This window comes from Molothrus ater, chromosome 4 (assembly GCF_012460135.2).
Source record: "Molothrus ater isolate BHLD 08-10-18 breed brown headed cowbird chromosome 4, BPBGC_Mater_1.1, whole genome shotgun sequence".
In the NCBI taxonomy this organism is placed as follows: domain Eukaryota; kingdom Metazoa; phylum Chordata; class Aves; order Passeriformes; family Icteridae; genus Molothrus; species Molothrus ater.
Genome location: NC_050481.2, coordinates 3,241,020 through 3,255,951, shown reverse-complemented (window position 1 = coordinate 3,255,951; position 14,932 = coordinate 3,241,020). Strand labels below are relative to the sequence as shown.

Sequence of the window (14,932 nt, the reverse complement as noted above, 5' to 3'; positions counted from 1 at the left end):
TATATTAAAGAATAGAGAAAGGATACAGACAGAAGGCAAAAAGAGAATAATAATGAAAAACTTGTGACTCCTGCCAGAGTCTCAACAAAGTTTGGCTGTGATTGGTCATTAAGTCAAAACAATTCACATGAAACCAATCAAACAGTGACCAGTTGGTAAACAATGTCCAAACCACATTCCAAAGCAGCGAAACACAGGAGAAGCAAATGAGATAATTATTGTTTTCCTTTTTCTCTGAGGCTTCTCAGCCTCCCAGGAGAAGAAATCCTGGTGAAGGGATTTTTCACAAAATATGACAGTGACACTCATGCATATTTTAGCAGTGTGAGAATTAATGCCTGTTTGCCCTCATAAATGGGAGCCCCTTTCTTTGAAAGAGTTAAGAGCAGATGGGCAGTTAGACACTGGCTTGTGCAGCAGTGCTGCCAGTGAGGTGGGATAATACTGGATGAAGCAATACTGTCTCCACCCAACTCCAATATACTGCCTTTGTAGACAGTGGGAGAACTAGAAGGAATAGATTCTGCCTTAGGAAATACACACTAGGTGTTTTTTTCCACAGATGAAACGATGATAATTTAGCCTTGTGGGATAATTTAGCCAGTGGGACTGTGGGCATGCACTCCATTAAAGAGAGCTAGTGCAAAACTGTAGTGCCAAATTTCTTGTGGCACACACCCATAAAACAGCATGAGTTGATTAATTTGGGAGGTCTAGGACTCTCTGAGCCTTTGCTGAGATATAAGGTATAATGTTTCATGGAAACCAAAGTGATCTGATGAGCAAGGAAGACCTCCATGGCAATGTTTGCTGTTTAAGTTACAGCTCCAGAAGAACCCATGTGGTTTGAACACTTGATTCCATCTGGGAATTGAAATCTCTGAAGTCAGTAACTACAAGCAGGAGTTGCAGCCTCATGGTGGGTCACCCAGCGTAGTTCTGGCATTTCAACCATACTCAGCTTTTCCACTAGCAGCATGAAAGTTAGAGGCTCTCTAACCAGCCTCTTTCTGCTGAAGAATAGGACTTTTCTTGTGTGTTTTGGTAGGGTTTGTATGATCAGGCAGTCTGAAAAAGGTTGTCAGACAGGATCAACCCCACATCTGATTTAGTGTGCTAATCCCTGCGTTGCTACAGTTAGTTGCTGTGGGAAATAATAATTACAACATCCTGCTAGTGCAGGAGACAATCCAAGAATTGGAATTTTACAGTTTCCTTCAAAATGAAAAACATGTGTTAAAAGTCATATTGATTATTTTAATCCCATCTCTCACAGCAATACAGTTCAGCAGGATGACTCCTCCTTGTCTGTAGTATGCCTGGCAGGAGAGAAACAAAACATTGATCTGCTATTGACTAAATATACTGGAAAATACTTTGTACTAACCATTTGAATAGGAAATAGAAGAATGCTCTAAAATAACATTTGCTACCACGCTTCATGATATTACCATAGAAACTGAGTTTTGTCTGAATGCTTTGCTTTCATATTTGTATTTTCACACAGAAAAGGGATGTTAGCTACTAGTCTTAGATAAGAAAACTGATCATTAATTTTGCATTTTGTAAAGTCCCACTAACCAGAGCACATTTGCAAAAAGATAGGCATCAAACAAAGAACATAGCAATTTAAAATTACAGAAAACTATGATTCAACATACCATTTAAATGGTTTATTTAAATATGTTTTAAAATATACTGATGTAATAAAGCCTTCAAAAGTCTACCTAAAGAAAAAGGTGTCTAGATAGCTCAGTGGCTTTTAGTAAGATGTTGAAGCACATCTCTATGTCCTTTCCAAACCAGCTTGAGTTGGCAGGAAAAGAAAGCTGTTTCAAGACTGTGATTTGATAGTCAGATGGATTTGTGATGCTCAGAGAGCTCTTTATGTACTATGAAATATATTTCTAATGGCAATGAATTGGCTGCTTTAGTAATGGTGATGGGAAGATGATGCCATGGAGATAAAATGTACAGCTAAGAGACCTTGAAGTAAGATATTTCTCTGTGGTGGACAAGTCTGGAGATGTATGTGTGCTATGGTTTCTGTATTTTATCTCCAGCATCACAGTAAAGCCAACTGTCAGCTAATCCCAATATATTTCGTCTTCCAAACCCTGCTAATCACGTGCCTACAATTATGATTGAGATAGTCACACTGGCTTAAGTAATTAATATTGTTGGTAAAACTGACAGTAGACTTCAATGGTAACAATTACTATAATTTTAATTAGGATAGTAGTTTCCCCCATCCTATGCAGGTTCAGAGAACTACAGCGGGAGAGGACTAAGGGTTTTTAGTCTCATTTTGCTCCTTGTGAAAATAGTGTGATAAAATTTCTCATTTTGCATTTTTGAGGCTTGCTTGTCCCTTTGGCAGCTTGGCTCCACTAGGAGTGTGGCACAGCAGTGGATTTTAGGAGGCACAATATGGGTGAGCCCAGTGTAGAATGGAGAAGGAAGCAAACAGTATGGAATGGCTGTGCTGATTGAGTCTTAAGTAAGTAAAGAATAAGTACCTGTCCCTGCATCAGGAGCAATTCTCTTTCTCAAGCAAAGAGGAATTCCATCACAATGATGCAGCTTCTTGATTCATAAAGTTGGAGGGATTAGACACTCTACATGAGACATGAAACTGGAATGGTCTCTGTGATGGTCCCTGGACTGCTAAAGCTGATCCAGAGCAGCAGCAATTTATAAATTGTCAGGGAAAGGTTGGCCAGTCCCAGCTGGAGTATTCAAACTCTTGATTTGTACACATGAAATTAATTTTAAAGGTTTACTCAACATTCCTTTTTTTTTTCTTTTTTTTTTTTATTAGCATGTGTTTCATTAAATCCACAAGGTATGATTACCATGCAGTTAAAATAAGCTTTTCATAATGAAATGCATGATATTCTATCCATAACAGCCATATTGCTTGATTTAAAACTGACATTAAGAACATGTAAAAATGCCTCTATAGAATGCAGCTGGCATACACAGCACAAATGTTGCCATTAGTGTAACAAACTCTGATAAGTTTAATAGATTAGCAGAAAAAATATTATAGCAAGTGAGTAAAACTTTGAAAAACTAACTGCTTTAAGTTAAAATCTTTGGAAATATTATCATTTGTAGAACTGTTGAGTATTAGTACAGCCCCACATATATATATATATATCCCTTTAGGGCTCTTTAATGGTACACCATGGAATAGTAATGAAGAATTTATGTGATTTCAAAAAAAGATACAGATAATATTCATTCGTTACTGGTCAAATTTTCCTGGATGTTAGAGAAGTGAGTTAACTGTAAGTGCTTGTTTCAAACTAGATTTCACACTGGAAGTAAGAAAAGACATTTGCCTTCCAGGTACTTAATGATTCCATTAGACAATGATGGATTTTTTGTATTATAGAGATTCTTAGAAGATGAAAAATACTGATTGCTTCCCTTCTCTAATATAGCAATAGTTCATGTCTCAGAACTAGTTTGATTGTCAAAGTGAATAATATTTTAATATGTTTAGAGATGGCCTCATTCTTCTTGGTGGAAAAATGAAATTACTTTTGACATTAGGGTGTTTTGTTATCTGTTCCTTGAGTAGCATCAATATCACATAATTTTGATGGCGTGCTTCAGGTGTGATTTCTGGCAACAAAATGCAAGAGAAAAAAATGTCCTTAATGCATCATAGCTTGAATTCTTTCTCTGTAAATAGCAATTGTGCATTAGAGCAAAAATATTTGGGTTTTCTATGGAATGAATACTAAACTAGACCAAAGGTCTCTATCAGAATGTTACCTTAACTAAAATAAAATTAAAAAAAAAATCTCTAAATTGAAATAAAATAAAAGTTTTAAAATTTGTTCTTTAGCATTAAAATGTTTACTACCTTATCAGACAACACTCATTTCTAAACCTGACCTCAGTGAACAATTATTATATCTAAGGGAAGTTCTGAATGAGAGTAAGACTCTACCCACTTTAAAGGTAAGTAATTTATAGTCTGATTTATCTTTATTATAAGTGACTGGTAACTGTTGAATATTATAATTTAAGTAAATTGGCTTAATACTTAATGATTTTTTTTTTCAATTCATATGCATAAATACAGTTTTTTCTCTCATTTTCTAAATATTATTATGGTTGGTGTCAATCAGTTTCAGCTCTCTCTGTAATATTATTACAGTCTTTGCATTCTCTCTTTTTCATCATGACATTTAAGTTTAAAAAAATGTTAGGAAGGCATTTTCCATCTGGGAGCATTTACAGGATCAAATGCCAGAGATCCCATTTTACATATCTGCCATTCCCAAAGGGAAAATTACCTTGGACTCCATCTGCTTCTGTTCTTTTTAAATTAGGGAGGAAAAATTAATCTGAGTTCTACAAAAGTAGAAACACTTGTGGACAAATCTCTACACTTTACATGCAGATGGAAATGATCAGTTGGAGTGTAAAAAAGAGGATAATTAAGGAGCTCAATTTCATGACCATGGTGAATTTAAGAGGGATGTGGTGGTGTTACCTAGCCTGGGGGGTTTTGTTTATGTCTGTGGATTTCCAGGCTCTCAGGTTGATTACAGCAGTTAGTGTGGAACAGTGACTATTTGAAGAAAGGAAATAAGATATGCTGTAAGAAAATATGCTTGAATATCTGCTATAAGGATCTAGCTGGCCTCACATCTGTCCAATAGCTTAGCTGTTCACCTCTCTGGGTTTGCTGGTTGAGTAAGCAATGGATTGTGAATGGCAGGCTTAGCTCCTCTCTTTTCATTCCATGCCCCCTCACAAGTGCAAAAATAAATTACCAGAAGCCTGAGGAATGTTTTGTCTTCCTGGATTTCTTTTACTATAACAGTTCATTCTAATATTTGCATCATTTAGAGTGCTGGCAGCTGAAATGATACAAAAACAGGGAACTGACTTCAAAGTCAGAGATTAGTAAATTATCCTGCTGTCACAAGTAAATCCTGAACTCAGTGGCATAGAGTAACACTGAATGGAACACCCAGAACCCCAAAGGATCTTTAGTGCAAGTGTTTCATCTCCCTTGTTTAGGCATCTGTTCTGTGAGCAGACCCTGTCATGCTGAGCACTGTGAGGAAGATGAGCGATAGAACCATGCAAGGCAGAAAATCAGCTGAAAAACAGTGTAAGCATCCAGTAGGAAATGGTGAGGGCAGGGACATGTGTGCCTCTCTCTGGGCTTTGGGCATCTTACACAATTTTTCCTGGAAATTCCTTCCTTTCTTGGGATTTTCAATACTAAGCCTCCTGTTTTCTTTAGAAGGGATTCAAAAAGAGAAAGCAGGAAGGCAGAGCTCATGATGCTTTCACCCCTTTCTTCACTTTGAGAAGTCATGTTATGTGAAAAATAAAAAAACAAATTCCTAAATAATTCTGTGAAATACCTAGTTTATGCTTTCATTTTGTTTTTAATTGATACAAGTCTCATCGTTCTTTTGTGTTTGTTATAGTCCAGTGTCCTTTTCAGGTGGCTATTCCTTGACCCCTGCTTTTGGGTTGGTGCAGTATCAGTGCTTTGCCTGACTTCTGCTTTGTCAGCCTTGCAGAGCTGAGCTGGCGCCCTGCTTGCATTTTTCATGACTTCAGTTTGCCTAAACTACACCCTTTATCTACTTCTCCGAGGCTGTTCTGTTCTCCTGTCCTTATCAGAGCAAAAGGCTGCTCTGTTCTGCTGTCCTTATCACCATAACTCAGAGAGTTCTCCAGTGCAGTGCAGGCAGGTAATAAATGGTGTAAGCAGCAGATCCAGCAGACACACCAATGAAACCCACTTTGAAATGTATTCAGTGCCATAGCAAAGAAAGCAGTTGACCTAGACAAACAATTAAGTAAATAAATAAATAAAACAAACAAATAAGAGAGAGAAAAGGAAAAAAAAAACCCAAAAACTTCTGAGGAAATCTGTGATTTTATAAAAACAAGGAATAATGAGTAGAAAAAAGGGAGTGTCCAAGAAAATCAGAATGGGGAAGATTCTTGTCTACACACTGTAGTCAGTGAATCTGAAAATTCAGCAAACCTGATGTAAATCTGAGATTGTTATACTGAAATAGTGCTTTAGAGGAGAAACTAATCTGGGAAGAAAGAACCCAAGGCTGAATTCCTAAAATGCATTTTGTTTATTATGAATATGCTTTATCAGTGTAACTAAGGAATTATGCAATCAGGATAAAGGCATAGAAAATGCAAAACTGTCTGAGGCAAAAAGAAAGCTAAACACTCATACTTGAAAAGGCTTTGAAATTATGAACATAATATTGGGCCATATCCCTGCACCTGTAATTACTTGGGGTGACATCAGGGTAAGAAAGATTTGTGTTTATTTCTATTTAGCCAAATTGGATTATCCATTAATCCAATGGATTCTTACAATAACTACAAGGTGGTTTGAGACATTGCAGCTTCTGGTGTTTTGCCTGTTGCAACAGGCAAGACTTTTGTCATTTTGTGAGACTTTTGTAATGCTTAGAGTAATTCCTTTCCCTCCGTTTTCTGCAAAATCATAACTACATTCCTGTATACCAGCCTGAATAATTTCTGTGTGCAAGTGTTGTTTATACCTTCAGATACTTACAGATAATTGACATTGCATTCTGTGACAGGGCAGTTTTTCTTATCTACGTATTTCTCTTACCTACCTAGAAGAGAGCTAAAAATCCCTTACACGATGGTCTCCTAGGGTTCAATTTTAAATCTTTCAATCCCTTGGAATATTGTAATTAATTGTTTAAAAGAGTGAAAATTTCATGTAATATTTCACTCAGTTCTTGTACACGTGTGTGTTGTGCACATTTCTTTCCAGAGCTGGAGTTGCAGTAGGTTTTGTATTGGTACTCCCTGCATATTCAAGTAACGTCTAATTTACTTGACTAGAAGGCTGCAATGGAATTTACAGTTGTCTTTGGAGTGCTGAATTCTCTTGAAATTAAGCCTAAATATTTGATTATTAGTTTTTCTACTTTAAATATTTCTTTATTCAAATAGATACAGTGAATGACAATTTAAAATATTTACTCTCCATGGTGGTGCACCATTCATGACACCCTCTTCTTTTGCCTTTAGGCTATCACTATTATCCACTGGTACTATTTTTCTCCAATCACTTACTGCCTTTTCCCATTTCCATGACTTCTCAGAAATCATTTGTATTACTGCCTTGATTCATTAGAATATATAACTGGAATAGCTAATTAGTATAGCTTGATAAAATATTATCTCCCATTTTCCAATGACACTTTTCACATGTGAAAAGTATATTTAAAAAAGACTGAATTGTCTTCTACTTCTCAAGTTTTCAGTGTTGCTTCTCCACAGCCAGACAGACTCTGAAAAATGAAAGAGAACAACAAAAACATGCATTAAGAAATCTGTTCTGCAGAGTTTCTAATAACTATCCTAGTCTGAATGCTTTATCTCACTGTATTTCTTGTTATGTTGAGGGCACAGCTGCTCTCAGAGTCTGTAGCCAATAGTGCAGTTGTCACCATAATATGCAGCAAGCAGAGAAAATGAGAAATCATTAGGTTAGTCTGAAAAAAAAAAAGGTGAAAAAAGTGTGTAACACACACATTTAAAAATCATTTTAAATCTGAAAAAGAGGCAATCAAGTCTGGTAGGATGTTGATACAGTTCAATTCCACTGAGGATCTGAGTTGTTTTAAGCTGTGCATGTTGAAGCTTGTGAGCGACAAACCACTGTATCAAAGAGGCATACAAACAGGGTATTACAATAATCCAGACTTGATGTTATAAAAAACATGAATCAAGAGCTCAGCACCCTGTGGAGACAGTAAGCTTTAATCTTTACCCTCTACTAAATTCCTGAAATGGTATTAGGTACTTAGGACTCTCAAAGTCTTATCATGTGTACTGAGCTGAAAGCGGTAACTTTCCCGTTGACGTTATTGAAGTTTCCACTTTCTCTACTTCAATTAAATGATCTCCAAAGTTCCCTTTTCTAATTGATTGGGATTTCTCAGGCTGTCATTCATAACTCATGCAAATTTCCAGCGCTCAGATCAATGCAATTACTTTTTTTTCCTTTACCTTTCCAGCAGTAAGATATTTTTAAAATAGAATTGACAATAGTGTTCCGAGAATGATTTTGTCAAAACAGGGTAAAAGGCCTTTAAAGGAAAATGAGTTCTCCTTTTTGTACCAAGATTATAGCAGAAGAACAGTTCCTCACTTTTTTAACTCCTTCCATGATGCCTCCTGAAGATCACTGACCCAGAGTGTTAAGTGACATTAACATATTTGGGTCAATGAGGAGGAAATAGTTATAGACTTAAAAAGTATCTTTATTCCACCCTGAAATTGTATCATCATCTGCTGTGGAAATCCTAAATGGCATGATTTTTCATGTTGGATTACCAATATTGTTCAACAGAAAGGAAAAAATAAATACATCCTGGAACATTTTCTATTCTCTTAGACATGCCGTATTTATGAGAGTGATGTACAGCTTTTATTGCCTAGTTCCAGACATGAAAATTTACTATTTCCTGATCTTTAGCGAAAATGTAATTCCAAATTTATTTAAAAGGAGAATATAACACATAATACAGCATAGAAAAGACGTAATAAAACTTGAAAAAATTAAGTTAATAGATGACAGAGGAAAACAGTCACACACAGAATATGCAAAAGAGGAGGCAATAACAAGGAAAAGCCAATTAAAATGCTTATGTTCCTAGAATTTGTATTGGAGTATCACCCTCATGTTCTGGCCTAGAATTAAGGAGTTCCCTATATTTCTAAACATGTATAGAGGTGAAGCATAAGTCACTATCAGAAACAAGAATACACCATATCAGCACATACTCTGTCCCTAAAATTCGGTTTCACAAGCAGCAAAACCCAGAGGAAAAAAGAAAGATAAGAGCAACAAAGCAACAGGAAAGCTTCAACAAAATTGTGTGACATTGCTCCTAAGAGTTTTTCTTTTTTGATTTTCCCCAAAAACTAATTGGTTAGAAAAAACTTGGTGAAAGCTACCACCTACTGCTGTCACTTTAAAGTGTTACTCAAAGATCTAACCCACTTGACAGTGATCACTTCAATAATGAATTAAATGAAATGCAGTTTGCACACATTTCAATTGGTCAATGTAGCGAACAAAACTAACCCATGGTGTGAAACTTCAACCGCTACCCAAAATTTACACCAGCTGTTTGTTTCAAGAATTTTAAGGAGTTCCCTATATTTCTAAACATTTATAGTGTAGATATAGCTTCAGCAAGGTTAAACTTAAATTTCCAATTGACAAACAATTCTTAAACAATAGATTTCTAAGACAGAAAAGAGAACACATGTCAGTTTTATGTTGCCTTATTATGTAAACCCTTTTCAAGTTGGAAAACAGTGGAAGGTTTTTTTTGTTGGTTGATTTTAATAACCTTTGGAGAAGGAGGCCATTTCCACAATATTTCAGGTTATTTTTTTCAGTTTCACTTCTGTTTTAAATTTGAGAAGGAATACATTTTCTATCTGTTTGTAATGCACACCAAACTATATAACTTGGGAAATATTTTGTAGGTGCTGACCAGATGATGGAGAGATACAAGGCAATCAGATCACTCCAAAGTTAGAGCTGAATTATATTTTCCTTTTACATTACTTGTTCCTCAAAAATGCACTTTCAGGAGTGCTGGAATGAGAATGAAATGCTGAAATAATAGTTCTGAAACATGGAAGTGTTTCAATGATTGCAAAAAAAGACCGAGAAATGAAGCACTACATTCAAAAAACTGCCATAGAATGAAAATGGTATTTTTTCCTCATTTCCCTCAGTATCCTATAGGTTAGGGTATCTATGAGTTCTCTTTTCAGGAGCTTTTACTTATCATGTTCCACCTACCTGGTGGTATGTCCTAGCCTCCATATTGCAGTTATTTTTGTTTCTGGTATCTGACACGATTGCTGTTGAAGTAGTTGATGCAAAGTTCTCTCTATCAGTGCCTTTGTGATCCAGTATAAGGCACAGAGGCAGGGATGTCAGGGGTGTGAGTAACTCACACTCCATGGTGAGCAACTGCAATCAGTAATATCTGCTTACAGCAAGAAACTATTGGATGAATGCTGGAACAGCTTCCATTTGTTTTCCTCTGTTGCAGACAGGCTGGGTGCATCAGAAACCCTAGAGCATACAGAGAGTGAGTGCTGAGCACATCTGAGGAAACAGAGGCAAATTTTCTTTTTGGGGAATAGGAGAAATTAGGTTCAGTTCTTCTCCTTGACTCAGATTGTGGAGGAGAAATTAATTGCTAATGGAGGTGTTTATAATGAACATCCACATTTTTGTGTGTCCTGAGTATATCCAAACAGTGTATTTAAAATTCAGCTGTAATGTTTTCAGTTTTTGTCATCTTACAATTGGGAGCACTGACATCAGAATTCAAGCACCATATATTTAAATGCTGCTCGACCCTGTGAGAGGTATTTTTGCAGTAATACTTGAATTACATGGATTTAATTATTCTCCTGGAGAATTGTTTTTAAAATTAAATAGTGTCTGTGCCTAGCCAAAAAGAAAAAGAAAATTGCTAAATAAGTACACATTTATTCCATGTGGTTACTGCCTTTGCTGCATATCTGTCAAATAAATAAATACACAAACAATTTACTGAGTTAAGAAGGGTTATCCCTAAATAAGGAAAATGATTGTTAGAGTGTTATTTCCAACCAGATTACTATTATGCATTTATTCTTAACTGCCCTCTGTTGTAGGTTTCATTATGCTGCCAGCTAGAAATGACAGCCTGACAGCTCTGTTGTTTCTCTGGGTCAGTTTTATCTCACTTGCTGAATACTCAAACCTCATTAACTTGTTGCCAGGCCTCCAGAACTGCATGGATTGATGTCTGCAAATATAACCCATTTAGTAACAAGTAGTTTTAGATTAATTTTATTTTTCTGATGGGTTTAAGGGAAGTAAAACCATATCTGAACTCTGGACAAAGGGGCTGTTGGTTGGGGTACTTCAGTGAGTACTTACATGAGTAATATTGGAGTAATTTTTCACATATAACAGATTTTTGTTCTGCTAAGGGAACTGAAGATATTTTAAAGTCACTCAAATCTAGTCTATTCCATTTTTTTTGGATTATCAGAACCTCTTCCGTTACTAAACCAGCCTCACATATGCATCAGTAAAAAGAATCCAAGCTGGCAACAAGTGTTCTGCAGTTGAGTGAGTACATGTGCCCAAATAAGTCTGTGTTTATGCTCAAGGGGATCCTGATTATTATTCTGCACTCTTTTGCAACTGCTCCTAAAAGTCAAGTCAGAGTTAAAATTTTATCTAGCAATCAAAAGTAATTGAAATTGAAAGTGTATCCATGGCTGGCAAAGGAGGAATGTGGCTGTGCCTTGTGTGCCTTACTACAGCAACAGAAGGAAGAAGTGACAAACCTCCAGGAAAAGCTCTAAGGTGAGGCATCTCAAGAGATTTAGCAAGAATAACCACACAGCACAACATAATTATTGAGGTGACTCCTTCCCTTTCTCCATGGATGTGTTTATCTCTCCACTGTCTATTGCACAGCATATAAAGTAGCAAACACTGAAGACACCTTCCCTTTGAATCTTATCTGCAATTAAGGCTATTACTTAAAAAGAAAGTAAGTTTTGACTTTGAGGCTAAACATTTCTTAAATTTTAGTTGCCAGTTTGAATATAATATAATTTGATGGTCTGCAAAATTAGTAGGTGTTGTTCTCCATTAGCATCATATTGCCTGGTGAAAGCAGGACCATGAATGACACTATAACTAGCCAGCATGAGAAGATTTCTTTTCTTTTCTTTTCTTTTCTTTTCTTTTCTTTTCTTTTCTTTTCTTTTCTTTTCTTTTCTTTTCTTTTCTTTTCTTTTCTTTTCTTTTCTTTTCTTTTCTTTTCTTTTCTTTTCTTTTCTTTTTATATTCATTTAATATATAGAAAATATATTAATTAAAAAAAAAAAGATCTTTATACTGAAACTCTTTAAACTTGTGTTTCAGCCATTTTAATAAGTATGGACTAGGAGTCTTTTCCCTGAGTCACAAAAACGACAAGAAGAATGACAGATTTATTTTATTTATTTAATTTATTTAATTTATTTAATTTATTTAATTTATTTAATTTGTTTAGTTTATTCTAATTAGGAAGAAATTGTGGGAAGGTGGGAGCTATGTATGTGTCCTTACCTGCAGTTTCTTTCCCAATCAGGACTGAGGCATCCTGGCAGGAAGTAAAAGAAGCTCCAACCTTTTACTGCTGAACTGTGCATGTCAGTGGCTGTGAGCAGCACATCAGCTGCCAAGGCTGTAAATCCAGCACTCCTCAAGTTGTAAAGGGAACAACCACGTATTCACATTTTGTTTCCAAGGTGATGGATGTAGAAAGAATCAAAGCCTTCCACTAAGCAAATCAAGGTATTCTTGTGCCAGCCTACATAAGTGGTTTAGGTAAGTAACCCTAAACCTTTTCATGACATTCAGAAAAATTCTGTAAGGGGTAAGTCTGTAGTCTCAGAAATTCAGGTTTCTGCTCTGCTTGAGCTCTACAAGTTAAAATCACTGAGGGTAGCATAGATACTGCACCAAAGCAGAAATCACAGTGCTGAGCAGCCCTGACTGCCCCAGGCTGCTTGATGCACGTACAGCAGCACAGACTTGTTTTCTGTTTTCCATTATCTTTTGACCTTCTGAATGAAATGGAGTTTTGACAGTGAGAAATCTTTATCTTTGACCTAATCCTGCTTCATAACACTAAAGTAGAGTTAGCATCAAACAGTGTAAACACAGAAGGGTCAGAGCTTCCCAGCTTAGTCTATGTCTGATTACAGTTTCATCATTCCTGGTTGCAATAGCTACTTCTGCATTTGTGTAGGTGTTTGGCTCAATAAATAGCATTTCTGTCTGGTAGAGAGAGTCTTCAATGTTCTGTAAAAATTGTAAACATAACTTTACAGGTGACTCATAAACATTCTTAATCCCGTCAAGCACACGTGGATACTGTAGCACAGACTCTTTGAAATGATGATTTTCAGATATGACTGCCTAATATTAAGCAATTAAGGGTCATTTTTTTCAGGTGAGGTGAATATCTGCAGCTTCTGCTGAACAGCAAAATGTCTGATTTGACTGGAACTATCCAGGAAAACCGCCTCATTTCCTCAGGACTGCATGAATTTTCAGAGTACTTCTTATGCCATGCAGGCAGAGCTGCCAGCTTTCTTATAAAACAAATCTGCCAGTAGGATTTTAATTCGGTACAAAAATATATATTTTTCTTAATACCCATTTTGTAAATATGTCCCAAGAATAAAGGTTGAAACACTTTGATAAATACATATAATAAAAGGCACAGACAGAGCAGGACACAAAGACATATGGCAATATGGACAAAGGAGCTTTCTGGACCAAAGAAATAAATGGCATGTGTAGTTTGAACACCTGAGTAGGGACAGTTTAGATGAAGAAGAAAGATAGGCAAATTAAAACCTTAAAATCACTGAAAATTGGTATGGACCTCCCAGGCAAGATTTAAAAAGGAAAGAAAGATAAGGAAAGCCTATGAAAAGGATAGATCATTAATCATTGGAAATTCAATTAGTTTATATTGACTGGCTGGAAATTATGGACTTGATAAGGGGTACCTCTTCCTGGAGGACAGGACTCCATTCTGAAAGATTTTGCAGGCTACTCAGTAAAAGCACAAGGCTATTTTGTTCTTGCTCCTTATATTGCTGGAAAACAAGACAAGGATGATAAATAAGATAAAAGTTGAGAGTTAGCTAGAATCTAGTGATCTCAATGTCATCAGAACTTCAAATGCCCTTGAGGGTATAAATATGAAAGACAATATCTCAAAATCACTGGACTTTAAAATATAAATAAATAAAAATAGAGAGTGAATGCATGTGGAATGAGTTGAGGAAAAAAACAAAGTTGATTAAAATCAATTTGGGGTTTGGGAATTTAGTGTAAAAAAGTATCTAGATAGCACAGAAGCATCCCTGGGAGCTGGCCCTCAAGAGACCTTGTTTAATGAGAAATGGCTGGATTTTTTATTCTCCTGGATGGTGTAGTTTGGAAATAAATTTTGTAATGATAATTCTCTTGGGAAATATACCAGTCAAACAATTATTTCTCATGAAAGCCTTGTCTGTTGCTTCAGGAGACATTGTTTACTTACACTGATTCTTTAAATGAGACATTGCAGCGTGAAGTGGAGAGATTACAATAAAGAATGATACTTCTAGAGAAACAGGGGAAAAATGGTGCATTCACTGAAAATGTTAATGACTTTGCAGATCTCCCTGTTAGAATAGGATTAATTTTGTCCTCCCAGAAATAAACTCATCTTGAGCCATGTAAAATCAGCAGGTTGAGAAGAGTAAAGCAGTAAGGTATGCATATCACACTGAAGTAAAGAGGGGGTTCTCTTAAAATAAAATGGTATCATAATTTCATAGGACAGGGAAGGCTGATGTTTGTCAGGGCTTGTCTAGATTAAAAGCAGTATTTGCTGTGATTTTTTTTTTTCTTTAGCTTTGTCTCTGTGGTCTTCAGTGATCTTAGTAAGAGACATTGCTTAGGGAATGTGCAATCTGCCAGACTGCAGGTAGCGGAATCAAAATTTTCTTTTTTCTCTCAGAACTACAAAGCAGCCTTATTATGCAGAGATATCCTGTGTTCCACCTTTTAAGACAATACTTCCTAGTGTTCTGATCTGTGTGTAACCAATAGCTCAGTGGTTAAAACATTTTCATGGAAAATTCTGCTCTATTTCAGTAGTGATGATAGAAATTAGGGCCTCTTGTTCTGAGTGAATGAACACTTGTATTGCTGGGCTATTCATTACAAATACCAAGGATTTATTTCCAGAAAATCAAGAAATTCTATGGAAGCGGCTTTTTCCTCCTTGCAAAGTGT

At 36.1% G+C, this 14,932-nt stretch overlaps 1 long non-coding RNA gene across 1 annotated transcript; it reads right to left on the bottom strand.

The window, feature by feature from the left end:
* Positions 1–6,124: 6,124 nt before the first annotated feature.
* LOC118686345 (uncharacterized) lies at positions 6,125–12,287 on the bottom strand. Its single transcript, XR_004980145.1, has 3 exons — positions 12,200–12,287; positions 9,875–10,153; positions 6,125–7,340 (listed from the first exon to the last, which is right to left on the bottom strand). It is a non-coding gene; the product is annotated as an uncharacterized LOC118686345 (long non-coding RNA).
* Positions 12,288–14,932: the final 2,645 nt, after the last annotated feature.